We start from the raw sequence: 13,103 nt of genomic DNA, 5'->3' as shown, positions 1-13,103 counted from the left end.
TTCGATGTGCCTGGTCCTTGGATTGCGCAGTAGCCATCTCTCTGGGGGCTTTAATTGCCTCTCTTTGCATTGAATTGTTTGGCGCCCACGTCTGCGCACCGCTCGCTTTATCATCCCGGGCCCATCTCGGTCAAATGGCATTTCGTTTCGGTGGCGTTTTTTGCCGTTCGGTTCCAGATTTCCAGATTTTGTCTCTCGCCAAAGCCGCAGTTGCGACTGCGCAACTGGGTTTTGTGTAATTGGCGCTACATACGCGAGGCAGGCCACTCTCCGGGCCGATCCTCGGGCTCTCCATATGCGTACTCGCCTGTGGTGGGTGCCTGTGTCGTCTGTTCACCGAATAGCTGACATACCACCATGCAAAAGGTTGCCACCGAAGGGAGCGAGGGGCTCCGTCCGTTGGCGGGGGTGTCTGGCCCGGCTGCCTCGACTGGCGACGACAACGACACGATGTAAGACAACTAAATTAAGTTATTGTTTCTGGCCAAGCGACCCCGGGGAGTAGCCGACTTTGGGGTGCTCTACAGAGGGAGAGACCAAAGAGATATGGGAGTCACAAATATCTTGGGAAGCTGTCCTTCTTGGGCCTCCTTCAATCGATCCCCACTTCATAGTCTTCCGCCTCGTAATCTCTGGATCTGAATATGCTGTCCTGGAGCCTGGACCCTTTGTGAGTGTCTCCCACACTTGCCCTAGCCACTTATCCCCTGGCAGAGCCAGTTCTAGCTGCTATCTATGCGGCTTATCCGGGAATCGTGATCTTATTAAGCAAACTATACACTCGGAAAATTATTTGCAATTGGCGCAATGCCTTATTGGAATGCAAAATATGCCATTAGTGGCAGAAGTCGAGACCTGGCCATCCACAGCTCACTTCCCAGAGGCCCTCAAGGCCCTAAAGGGCATGGGCTTGGGCTTGGGCATGCCAATCGCATAGCGTACAAGTTGTAAACACGGCATTGTTTTTGGCCACTGTTCCATAATATAAGCCAAAACAGAAGCCAAGGGTAGCCCAACTGAAATATCGTTGATCGTGTTCGAAGTTCTCCTAGGCTGAGGTTGATGCTGAGGTTGAGGCTGTTGCAGAGGCACTCCACTCCTGGCTTTTGCCTTGTCGCCTCATCTAATTAAGGAGCATTTGGTCCATGGCGGCGTCTACAAGATCTGTTCATGATTATTGCCCCCAAAGCTATCGCTTGCCACAGGCCCCAGGCCCCAGGCCCCAGCTGCTGCTCCTCCGACTCCTGCAAATGACAAATATGTTGCTTGCAGCAGACTTCGACTTCGACTGGCTGCTTCCATGGAAGGCGAAGGCTCCACTGTGTTGCCTCTTTAAATAAAGATATTTTCGCCCTCATTACGCGCTGTGTCCTTTTGTTTATTTGCTGCTCCCCTTCCGCTGGCCAGAGATTTTTCTACGTTTTTTCTTCGTTTTGTTTTTCGTTGGCCGATGAAGTGTCGCTGATTGCGCGTTGCATTGTTTTGGCCAGGTCAGCAGCGCGATGATGGCGATAAGGAAATGCATGTTGGTCAGGGATTGGGTCTCTCGACTCCCAGATATGATAAGCTGCTTGGCCGGACTACCCGGACGATAAGGATTTCCTTGGAAAGATGCCTGACAAAAAGTGCCTTAGTTTTTGCCCAAAGACATTAGTATGAATGCGGCTCTGAGGGTTTACCCTGGCCCAACTGAGTCCCACAGCTGCTCCACAGCCTCACAAAGAACTTGGCTAACTGGAGGCTATCCCGGGCCTCAGTCTCGCTCCTCCACTCTCCCCCCATTGTTATACCAGTGCTCGCCTTGAGTTTGCATTTTTATTGCTTTGTTAATTTTAAATAAGCCACGCGACTTTATGTTCCCGCACTGCCTGTACGAGTATGAACCCATAAGTTCCACGAACATCGTTAAGGCCTGGATGGCTCTTCACCTCGTTAGAGTCCCAGTCCCACAATCCGAATTGAGCTGTCCGCTCCGACAGGCAGATCGTTCTCGTTCAATTGTCAGCGGGTTGTCACACAAAATGATTTACAGATGACGATCATTGACTCTCCGATGGCCAAGTGGCGCCAGCAGGAAGTTTGTGGGAGAACTTGGCCAGAGAATAATGGTAGAAATGGTTGGGGAATATGGTATACCCTTTGAAGGCTTGGAAGGAGACCTCTTCATAGGGAAGGTACCCCGAAATGGGATAATATTAAGGTCTAAAGGAGGTCGCAGTCACCTTTCCTATGTACCCACCCTCTCCCTGAAGGGTATACGTTATTCTCAGGCAGCATCGTGCAGAGCCCGACATTCGTTTATAGATTTTTAACGCCCAGATCGTGTATATGTCTGACCACAATTATTTTGGACAACAAAAAAGCCTTTCGCTGCAGCGTCCTGTATTCGGTTCTGTTCTGTTTTTATTCATAAACAAGCGACAATAAAAATGTGCCATAACAAGTTAAGGTTATTCTTGTTTAAACGAAATAAACAACTCATAAAATTATGCTACGCAAAAAACAAAAAAAAAACCAACAACGACGAAGAAGAATCAGAAAGTTTTGTTGTTTATATTTTGTGTAAATTTTTGTTCGCACCAATTAAATTCAATTAGCTGACAGCTCTGCCCGGTTCTATGCGGGGTCTATGCGGGGTCCGTACGGGGTCTAGGTGTGATGATGTGATAGATAACCCCGAGCGGCACCTAAGCTGCCATGGTGTGGGTCTGTATCTGTGTGTCCGTGTGCGTCTGCGGCTAGCTGTAGCGCCACTGCCTCGTAAAAGGTTAGTTTAAACAAATAAACACGTGGAATTTAATGAAGAAACGTGTGTGGCTCTCTGAATTATATGGCAGTATATACATGTGTTCTATAGAGAGGGCAGAGCGAGACAAACGAGGCTGATATCGTAATAGTATAAGTGGGTTAAATGGTATGGATTGGACTGCGTGGAGGATGGGAGTAAAGCACTCTTTGGTGTTCTTACGATTAGTACTTAAATATGCTTAAGATACATCGATACATCCAATACATCCCTTTTGTTACTTTGAGAGACGCGGCAAGGGCAGCGGCTCGACTTCTATGCCCAATACCCAGTATATACATAAATATTGGCTATATATTACCTATAAAATATATTTTAAACCTAATTATATGAACGTGGGCGCCGGAAATGGTATCGGATCCGATGACTGCCGCGTCACAGATCTAATATTTGAGTATCTGCATCATCTATACACATATTCCCTCATCTTAGCATCAAAACTGTTCAACTTTCTTGCTCTACAAGATATATCTTATCTAAATAGATATATAGACTACCTTCCTCCTCCCCCCATGAGCCTGCAAAATGGCAAACAACAAACAAGCAAATTGCCAAAGACTTGCGGTCACCAAAAGAATGTGCATAAACATTTGCAAAACTTTTGATTGCGGCACTAAAAACGAGCAGGGGGGGAAGTGTGAAAACGTCTAAAGACAGGAATCTATGACTCGAAATGGGATTAGTATTGGGGAGCGAAGGAACGAGCAGTGCAGGGCAGATGACGCGACGCGCCTTAAACAAACAAATAAAAGTCGCCCAGCAAATGGCCAACTGACTAACAGAATCCATCCATCGACTGGCGGCACGCGTTTGGTCTGGGCCTTAGAAATTTAATTAAATCGTCAGAGGAACAATAAAAACTTCAGAGGAGCATGGACCTGGACCCCTGGACCTGGCTGCAGACTTTTATTACGCACTGCTCTATGCTCTGCTCAATAACTCAAAAAATACTTTGACCCGTGTATCATTAAAATCAAAATCGAGAGAGAGAGAGTGAATGCACCACCCACGCGGGCTGGGGCTGGTCCTGGGCCTAGGCAGGGGGGGGCGGGGGGCTGTTCGACATATCATGGATCTTGAGATTTGCCATTAAAAATGTTTAGATGCACAAATAAACACTAGGCGGGCCATGGAATCGTTAAATGGGGGCCCCCGAAGGCCCAATTGTAAACATTTAGTGGGGCAAAAGAAGCGAATTTACGTCTGAAATTGGAAGATTCTTGGCCTTACAAACGGGGCTCTGTCGGCATTTGAATGTACTTAGATAAAGTACTTGGAAGACAATGAAATAAGTTTGTATATCTTTTTGAATGGTGACAAAAGAGATGGCCCTTCGTTGAGTCAATCAGTGCACACGCATCTTTATCTCTCGCAGGAAATCGACTACCCCCCACCACCACACCCTTATTTTTCTTTTGGGAAAATTAGTATGCAACCCTTTTTGGTCGGGTTTTGGGCTGATAACAAAAAACGGTAATGTCAAACGTGGTTTAGCGATACGTCATCGTGATTTGCCAAAATTTGACAGCCGAAAACGTGGAAAGAAAGAAGCAAGGGATGGATATGCTGGTTGGGGGGGGGTTGGGGGTTGGTTTTTTGCATAAATTGCTTAACAATTGGGCAATGTATGTTTGTCTCAGTCAATCGGTTGCCGTCTGACAGCAGCTGAGAGATTACGGCAATGATTTGCCAGAATGCCAAGGCTGGCAACACTTTGACATCTTTGGGTTTTCTGGCCGGCCCTCGGAGGCACTTCCCTGGGTTGCGTGTCACGCGGAGATTTCTCATTTGGCCGCAAATCGAACTGCCAACTTGCCAAATTGTTGTCCTCGCTCATTGATGCGTGCGTGCGTGTGTGCTCGTGGAGGCAAACAGTTGGACAAATTGAATCTACAGATTCGCAGATTCCCTCGGACTGCCTGGCCCCTGGAGCACAGCAACAACAAGAACAAGAACAAGAATTGAATTATCATTTGCTGGTGCATCAGACTTAATTCGTTCTGGCGCTGTACGCGCGCGCACGCAAAATCCCCAACTGGAGAGCGGAGACCCTGTCCCCGCACTAAACTGCCCACCTGCTGGGGCACAAACACAAGCGACTGACATAATCGTGATATATTAGCACGAAGAGCAGTTCCAAGTTCATCTTGTCTCTCACCTCAAGCTCCCAACGAAAAGGAAATCATGGCAATGAATGAAAGTTGGGAATAATGTGGGACTTGTGTGAGATTTGGGGTTTATTCGGGGGCTATCAAGGGCTGAAATTAAAGATAATGATGGAATATGGGGACCAACGTCAAAGGTTCCCAGTATTTAATACAAAAAAACATAGTTTTTGAAGTGAAAGTCCATTTTGTAGATTTAAAAATGGTAGAAAACTTCCACTTTGGGTCGCTCTATCTTCAGCTTTATCCGTATCTATTGTGTCTATCGACACGAATCAAAAATCTGGTGAAAGGTCGTACAATTCTCTTATGAATCCTTCAGTTTTTGTAGATATCCACGCTGCAGAAGCAGAGGGTAAAATTATGAAAGTGCGCAAAGTCAGGCAAACGCGGGTTCTTAATTTTCAAAAAATATTTTGGCGATATATGGCAACATTAAAGTATGAGGAAGTGATCTACTCAGCCAGGCCTACAAACTAATTTTTTCCCCATGGAAAGCACAGTCAAAAGTTTTCATTGTGTAGCAGCTAAAGCCTTAAACGCTCTCCGCCAAAGAGACTTTGCACTATATAAAATACAAGAAGACGAATCAAGTCAATCCCTAATACATAATGCATAAGATGAAGTAATACTCCCTAAACGCTGGCTTTTCCTTGGCTCAACACTTTCAATTTAGATTAAATTTCAGTTCACAGCGGCGCTACCCCCACCCCCCAACCAGCACAACCCCAATCGACCCAAACCATCCATCACGCACACACTCGCACTCGCACTGGCACTCGCATATGGCAAATAAAAACGTCATCGATCAGATCCTGGCAGGGCGCCCAATGCTATGCAATAATATGTTATGCTCCGAGTCCACAAGAAACCCACAAAAAAAAGAAAAGAAAATCGCTGACAAATTAAAATGCAAAGCCAAGTGAAACTTGCTCAATAGATTTTCCAAAAAAAAAAAAAGAAACACCGATGACGAATGCTGAAAGAATTAAGATGGATCACATGACGGAATGACGGCCAGAAAAAGAAGAGAAGAGGAAACCAACAAGAAACGAAGAAGCGAAGAGTTGAACTCGCACAATGGGCATCAATGGGAATGCTGGTAAAAAGAAAAGAAAAAAACGAATTGAAAACATCATTCAGATACGATTTTGCCATTCGGCTGGCTGCCTGGATGATGCAGCAATTTGGCTACCTATAAACCGTCATGGTCATGTCACTCACTCACTCCATCGCATCGAATCCAGCGGCAGCCGCCAAAAAGAGTTTGAATTTCAAATTGAATTGAAACGAAGTAAATGACGTTGAAAACTTACAAGGTGAGGGGGGGGGGGGGGGATCCCCCAATGAAATGCCTTAATGGTTAATATACCAATGAATCCCAAACCCAGAGCCAGTCCCAATCCCAGAGCCAGCAAAACTGTCCAGTCATGGCGCCAGCACAGAGGAAAAACTAAAACAGGATATGAGCGTGGCAATGAGTAGCATGTGGCAAATCATTTATAATGTTTAAATTTTTAATAAATATTCTCCTGCCAGGCAGCACACACACACACACACGCACACACACATCAGCGATTGGGTAAGGAAGATGTATGTATGTATTCCCCTGCTAAAATCCATCCTCAGACCATCCTTTGTTCGGGTGCTTCTTTAATCAGCACAGGAATCTGATACTTGTACAAAAGGCTTTTCTTTGTAAACACACTTCCTGAACTTTACCCAGCAACCAGCAGCCAGCAGCCAGCAGCCAGGGGATAGATGGTATAGGGAATACCTATCACCCCCTTCCCTCCCTCCATCCCTCCATCCCTATGTATTGTATGGATTGTGCGCATATTTACACATATGAAAAACATGTTAACCAGAAAATTAATTATAAAATTTTCAAAAACCTTAACAATGTCTACAATATGGCGTTGATTTTACTCAAACAAAAACTAACTGTTACGTCACATTGGCTGTAGTGGGTGTGTGTGTGCATGTGACGCCAGGAAAATTGCATACAGGATCCAGCAAAGCTGGAAACTGTCCAGCAAAAACATGCAAGCAAAAGAAAAGTTTTTTAGATTTGGAAAAACTTTTAATTAATACAAAATGTATTAGAAATACTCCTAAAAAAAAGTAGAAAACTTTCTATAGTAACTTTGAGGATGATGAAAGACCCTTTGGATGAGAAGACAATCGTTTAAGCACAGTCCCAACGTATGGACTCGATGATCCCTCTTGAAATATCTTAAAGACTGTCTGCAACACCCTGTATTCATCGACAGGATCCCCATTCGTACCTAAAAGAGTTCACATACAGAACACGCACACACTTCTTCTTCTACTTATAGACATTGTTTGAGGGGGCAGGACACAGCCAAGGAAGGAGCAGCAGCAGGACCAAGAACGGAGAGTGGTGGGAGTGGAGGAAGGAGCTTCCTTCGCTGGCTGCCAACAGCAACAAAAGGCAGAAAAAGTGCCCGTAATTCATACTTCCTATAAGAAAAATTTACAATTTCTTTTCTTTAGCAAGAAATCCTTACCGCCCACCGAGTCCCCTCCCCTCCCCCCATAAGCCAGAGGCTAAGCAGGAAGGATATGGATATTGTGCTGCTGCGAAATTAAACACGGCCAGGACTTGGACTGGCTGGAGTGGAGGTGGAGTGGAGTTAGATGGGGGGGTTTTTTGGGGGTAGAAGCAGTAAGAATGCCAGAAACGTGCACAAGTTGCGGTTTGTTTGGAGAAGAACAACCGGAAGAGGCTGGAGTCCTGGATTCAGAGTTTAGCGGATGCAAATCTGGGAGATGCGGGTCGCTGCATGAGTGTGGGGGGGGGATACGTGGAATCCATATACGATAGGTATGTATTTATCTTCTCCCACGCTCCACCAACTGTTGCCCCATTGACAGCTGTTGTCACCTGTCTGTCCCGGGTCCTTCGCCGCAGAGACCCCAAACTGTAAATCACAAAAAGAAAGCCAGGACCAACATAATGTGTGGTCTGTGCGCCCACATAACGGTGAAGCTCTCAGAACCTCAGACGAGAAACATGCCCGCAGACCATACCATACCATACCATACCATTATGTATATATTATGTGCCAGACTCGACAATATAAATAACGGATCAGATTGCATTCACATAAAATTTATATTATATTTTTCACCCAGCCATAATTATCATAATAAGAAAAATTATGCAAAGGAAAGGAACACAGAGAGAGGGGGAGGGGGAGAGGGAGGGGGAGCTACCCTCTGCAGGCCGCTGTCTTGAAATAAAAGTATCGAATTAGCGAAATAATATCAGATAACCGCTCTTCAACTACTGGCAAAATACAAAGAGAAAAAAAAAAGATATATAAGAAGAAAAAAAATTCCACTTGAATTGTCAGCCGGCATGCTGGCGCTCCTTGAACCTCGAGCAAAAAAACAACAACAACAAAAGATACATCGAATGGTTCAATATCTTTCAAATTTATAGGCTAGTCCGCTGCCCCGTATCTGTATCTGTGTCTGTGTCAGCTGCGACGGAGTTACACAACTGGAACGTGGAAAAATCAAACCACATCGACACATGTAAGCCTTTCGCTAATCCCCCATCCAATCCAGTCCCCTCCCCCTCCCCCCTCTAAAGATAGTTGCATGTTGTTGCCATATTTATAAGCAGTTATCCTTTCCATCAGAGCCGCAATAACACAAAGAGTCTGCCGTGAAGTTCTCTTCTTTTTTCTTGCCTGAGTGCATTAGAATCGCCAGACGGACGGACGGACGGGGAACCACTCAAGGATTTATGAAATAATTTTTTTTTTTCTTTCTTATATCCCATTCTTCTGTGCGCTCTCGCAGGGCAACAATGGCCAAGGAGAACCTTTTTTTTTGTGTGTGCTCTGAGCGGATTTTGGTTGCGGCTTCTGCGGGCTGGGCTGCTGCTGTTCCTGCAAAAATTGCATTCGAATTGACAAAGAAATGGCAAGAAGGTTATATGGCGGTAAATTAAACAGCAGCAGGCAGCACCTGTCGATGTCAGGGTCTAGAATGTGGAGTCCTGAAGCGAGGTTATTCTAGGGATATAGGGATAGAGAGCAGCCAAACAAAATAGAGGGTTTAATCTGGCGGATATTCGCCCTAAATGCAGCTAAAAGATACCTTAAGATAGGAGACAGATACCCAAGAAAATACCTATAAGATACAGTATTTGTACTGCTTTTATAGCCTTTCTTCGCCCCTTTCTTAATCCCAGTCCAAATCGCATCCCAACACCCCTTTTACCCCTCTTTTTTTGCTACCAAACCCAGATATAACACTTGGCCACCTGTTTTAAGTCTTCTTGGGCCTGGCACACAGCTCCAGCCCATAATAAAGAAGTCCTGGCTATGAAATATACCCAGCATTGACTATTCCGACTGACCCATAACCCAGGGAATCCACCTGCTCACCTGGCCCGCACCATCACACCCACCCACAAAAAGGAAAAACAGAAATTAAAGGCACAAAAAATGATAAGCCATAAATTGCCCGCCCCAAAAGTCAAAACAAATACGAGTTCTCCTCCGAAACCGAACGGAAAGCTGCAAAGCAATTAAAGAAGCGATGCCCCTGGTCCTGGGTCTGCATTCGATTGGATTGGGGCTGTGTGGGCCTAACCCACTCGTAGATACAATTAAAACTACAATTTTTCATATGCGAATGGCAATCGGTGTGATTGCAGCTGCGTATCTGTTGGGTTAATTCGTATCTGGGCAATCGATCGAACGATTTGGCCTGCTCTCGAAAGAGTTTCAATTAGAAAAAATAGTGGGTATCTAGTTTTAGGTAATAGACGCAGAAGGGGGCAGCCTTGGCTGGATTTGGGGGCGTTGCAGGTAATCTTTGTTATGAAATTAATTTCGCATACACTTTGCCACAAAAGGGTTTTCCACAAACGTTGTGGCGTTTGATGAGGAGGAGATTTTCGAGCTATCTGTGAAGTGAGAGCTGAATCCCTTCTACCAAAAGAGCTAACGAGGACGTAGAAAGAGTATTACCGCCTTCATCTGACTATTTCCAAGTTATATTTATCAAATTCTTTGTGTTGCGTGCTGCAAACTCTTTGCGTTGCCAACTAATTCGATTTGTTTCGCTGGCCATTAAATGCCATAAGGGATAGCCGAGCAGATCTCTCCTTCAGCCACTCGTAACGTACCAGTACTCAGCGAGATCTGCAAGATCTTCGAGATCCGAGAGCACTGTGAGGTTTTGTTTCGGGCAAACATATGTTGCATTAATTGTTCATGTTGCCTCAAAAGCAACTCATGTTCAATGAGTTTTATTGCTGCTCGACACACACAAACAACGAAACGAAACAAAACAATCTTTTTAAGCAGCCACAGCCACAGCCGGAGAGCAGCACGAAACAAATGAAAAGAAAAATTGTGCACAAAACATTTTTCATTACGTGATTTTCGAGCATGCCACGGCGGGGTTGAGAGGCAGCAGGATCGGTAGGAGACCAAGGGAGCCGGGGACCCTGGCCGATTGGCCAAAGTGGCGACAGCCGGCAAAGTGCCATGTATACAACAGCAACAACATCCAACAGCCAACAGCAGAGGGGTCGTCGTAGCACAGCCATAAGGATCGAGCCTCTCGTCTGTGGCTCTCGCTCTCGCCTTCTCCTGGGGCTCAGCCTCTGGTCCCGGCCTGGCCTGTGCATTCCCACACGCGATCACAATCGCAGCCAGGGCCAGAGCACTTGGGGAGGAGCAGCCGAAAGCTAAAAGCTAAAAAGCACCTAAACAGCAGATACAAATGTATCTATGAGCTGCAGTCGCGACTCGCGACTCAATTACAATTTATTAAAAGCCGCACAAACTGATTTATAACCAGCAACTCCACCAAGTACCATGAAGAAGACCCGGCCCGAAAGACCCTTTCTTCGACTAGCGACTATGGGATAGATCTGCATTTATATGAGACTTTTGTGGTACTAAAAAGAGGACCAAGATAAAAGTGCAAGGAAGTCTGGTATGACTGGAGAAATGAATAAAATAAGCTTTAGATGAGACTTCCGTGTAGTCTGGCAGAAGGTTAGAGGTCTTGAAATATGTCCTCAAAGGGAGTGGATGTCTGGAAGGACACGGAACAGAAACTATATCTTAATGGACAGATTTATTTAAGGAAAACTGTATGCGGGCTATAAGGGATTCCTAAGAGAAGTTCTTAAAATGTGCATAAATTCCCAATTCAAAAACTCACCCACTTCCCTCACCCTTTCGATCCCACTGTACCTTGTTCACGTGTCTGACCGGTTGACGTAGTGTCTGGTGGATTTTGCTTGCCTTGTTCACGTTGTCTGGTCTAGTGGGGGCAAATTGGCGGCTTATTTGTGTGTGGAAATTGCCTGCCAAGCTGTTTTTTTGCTGCCGCTGCATGGGAGCCGCGGCAGCGTACACCGAGGTGGAAGTGGAGCCTCAACAATATGGCGCCTGGGCCGCTGGTGGTGACAGTTGCTTGTCAACAGCATACACGATCGGGAAGAAGGAGCAGCGCTGTCTGGGCCATGATCTATGAAGCCTGACAACAGCTACAATGAAAGAGCTGTTAGATGTTTCACAGATGATCTATGGGGCTGGATATGCAGAAGGCTCTTTAGGGAAAGGATTAGTAAATGGTGATCGTTGGATTCTGATAATAATAGATCTCTAAACCAAGCTAGAACGACCATTATCCAATCTTCCCCAACATATATCCCCTAAACTTTGTCTTTTTCAATCGATTTTCATCACCTCTTCTTTCGCATCAATAGATCATCCACCTACGAGTATCTAACCCTTAATTGTCTTGATATAATAACCCGGGGTTCCCATGATTAACCCAGTTTCTCTCGGGCCAAACCGCTCATCATATAGCCCTGATTTATTGTCAACAAGTTTCAGTGAAATTCCGCAATAACTGTTATGTGGGCAAGGACCCTTCAATAAAATTTAAAATGAATGCATTTAACACAAAATATGATTGCCACAATTTAGGTATCGGCTCCTCGATGGAGGCACACAACGGGAAACCCACAATCAGCTAAACGTTGCACGTTGCCTGTGAGAAATTAACGAGAATTAAGCGACCAGCCAGCCCCCACCTAATGCTCCACTGGCTCGGACTTCGAGACAGCGACAGCGACACATACGTCCGAGGAGATACGTCCTCGTCCTCCTCCTTTGGGGCGAACCTAGCAATCAACAGCATTCCTTTTAATTTAAACTTTTTGCAGCCAGAGCCCCGGCCGAGATGCGCCCCGAAAATCAAAAAGTCCAAATCAAAACCAATAATAAAGTTAAATCGATAATTGAGGTCAAGTCGGACTTGGACTTGGAGTCGGACTGGGACTGGGAGTTGGAGAGAGAGAGATATTTTTTGGAGCCGACGAAACCATTTTACGGCTGCTCTTCAGATCTGCGCGGGGCCTTTGGCGTACATACGTGATCGTTTAACTGTAAATTAAATATAATTTACCAATAATCATAATCACAATATGCAGTTTCTGTTTCTGTTGGCTGCCTCTGCCTCTCTTCTCTCTCCTTTCTTCCGCGTACGAGTATCTATGTATCTTTTGGGCTGGCAAATCTGCTCACATCAAGATTGAGAGCTGATCCGAGGTGATTTGATCCCCTTAAGCCAGACGCATAAATCATCATCTGGCGTATGTATAGTCGTACGTTTTTTACGGATCGATAACTGTCCAAGGCGAAGACCTGGTCTGGTCTCTGGCGCGCGCAACAATTTTCGTTTGGGGTTCGCTGATCGATTGGATTCGTCGTCGTTTTTTCGGGTCTCTCACGCTCACTTGATGATCGTCTGCCTTTGTGCTATAATTAAATGCTAAATCGGATTCGCATAGACTGGTGGGATGGCATATGTTAGATCAAATTGAGGATGAGCTACCCAAATGGTTTTTGTTCAGTCAAACAATGCCTAATGGAAGCTGTACTAAACAAATCCATGGTGGACTGGTACTTCCTGTAGGTACATCTTTTGCCGCCCTTAATTAAATTCTAATTTGAGCAATTTTTAATGGGCTTGAAGCCTGACTTCAAATCACGATACAAAATAAAATGTAAGCCATCTTTCAAAGCACTTTTCTTCCAGATTAACCAAAAGAAACTCTTCAATCT

This window comes from Drosophila miranda, chromosome 4 (assembly GCF_003369915.1).
Source record: "Drosophila miranda strain MSH22 chromosome 4, D.miranda_PacBio2.1, whole genome shotgun sequence".
Taxonomy (NCBI): Eukaryota; Metazoa; Arthropoda; class Insecta; order Diptera; family Drosophilidae; genus Drosophila; species Drosophila miranda.
The sequence above is the reverse complement of the archived record's forward strand: the minus strand, read 5'-3'. Positions refer to the sequence as shown.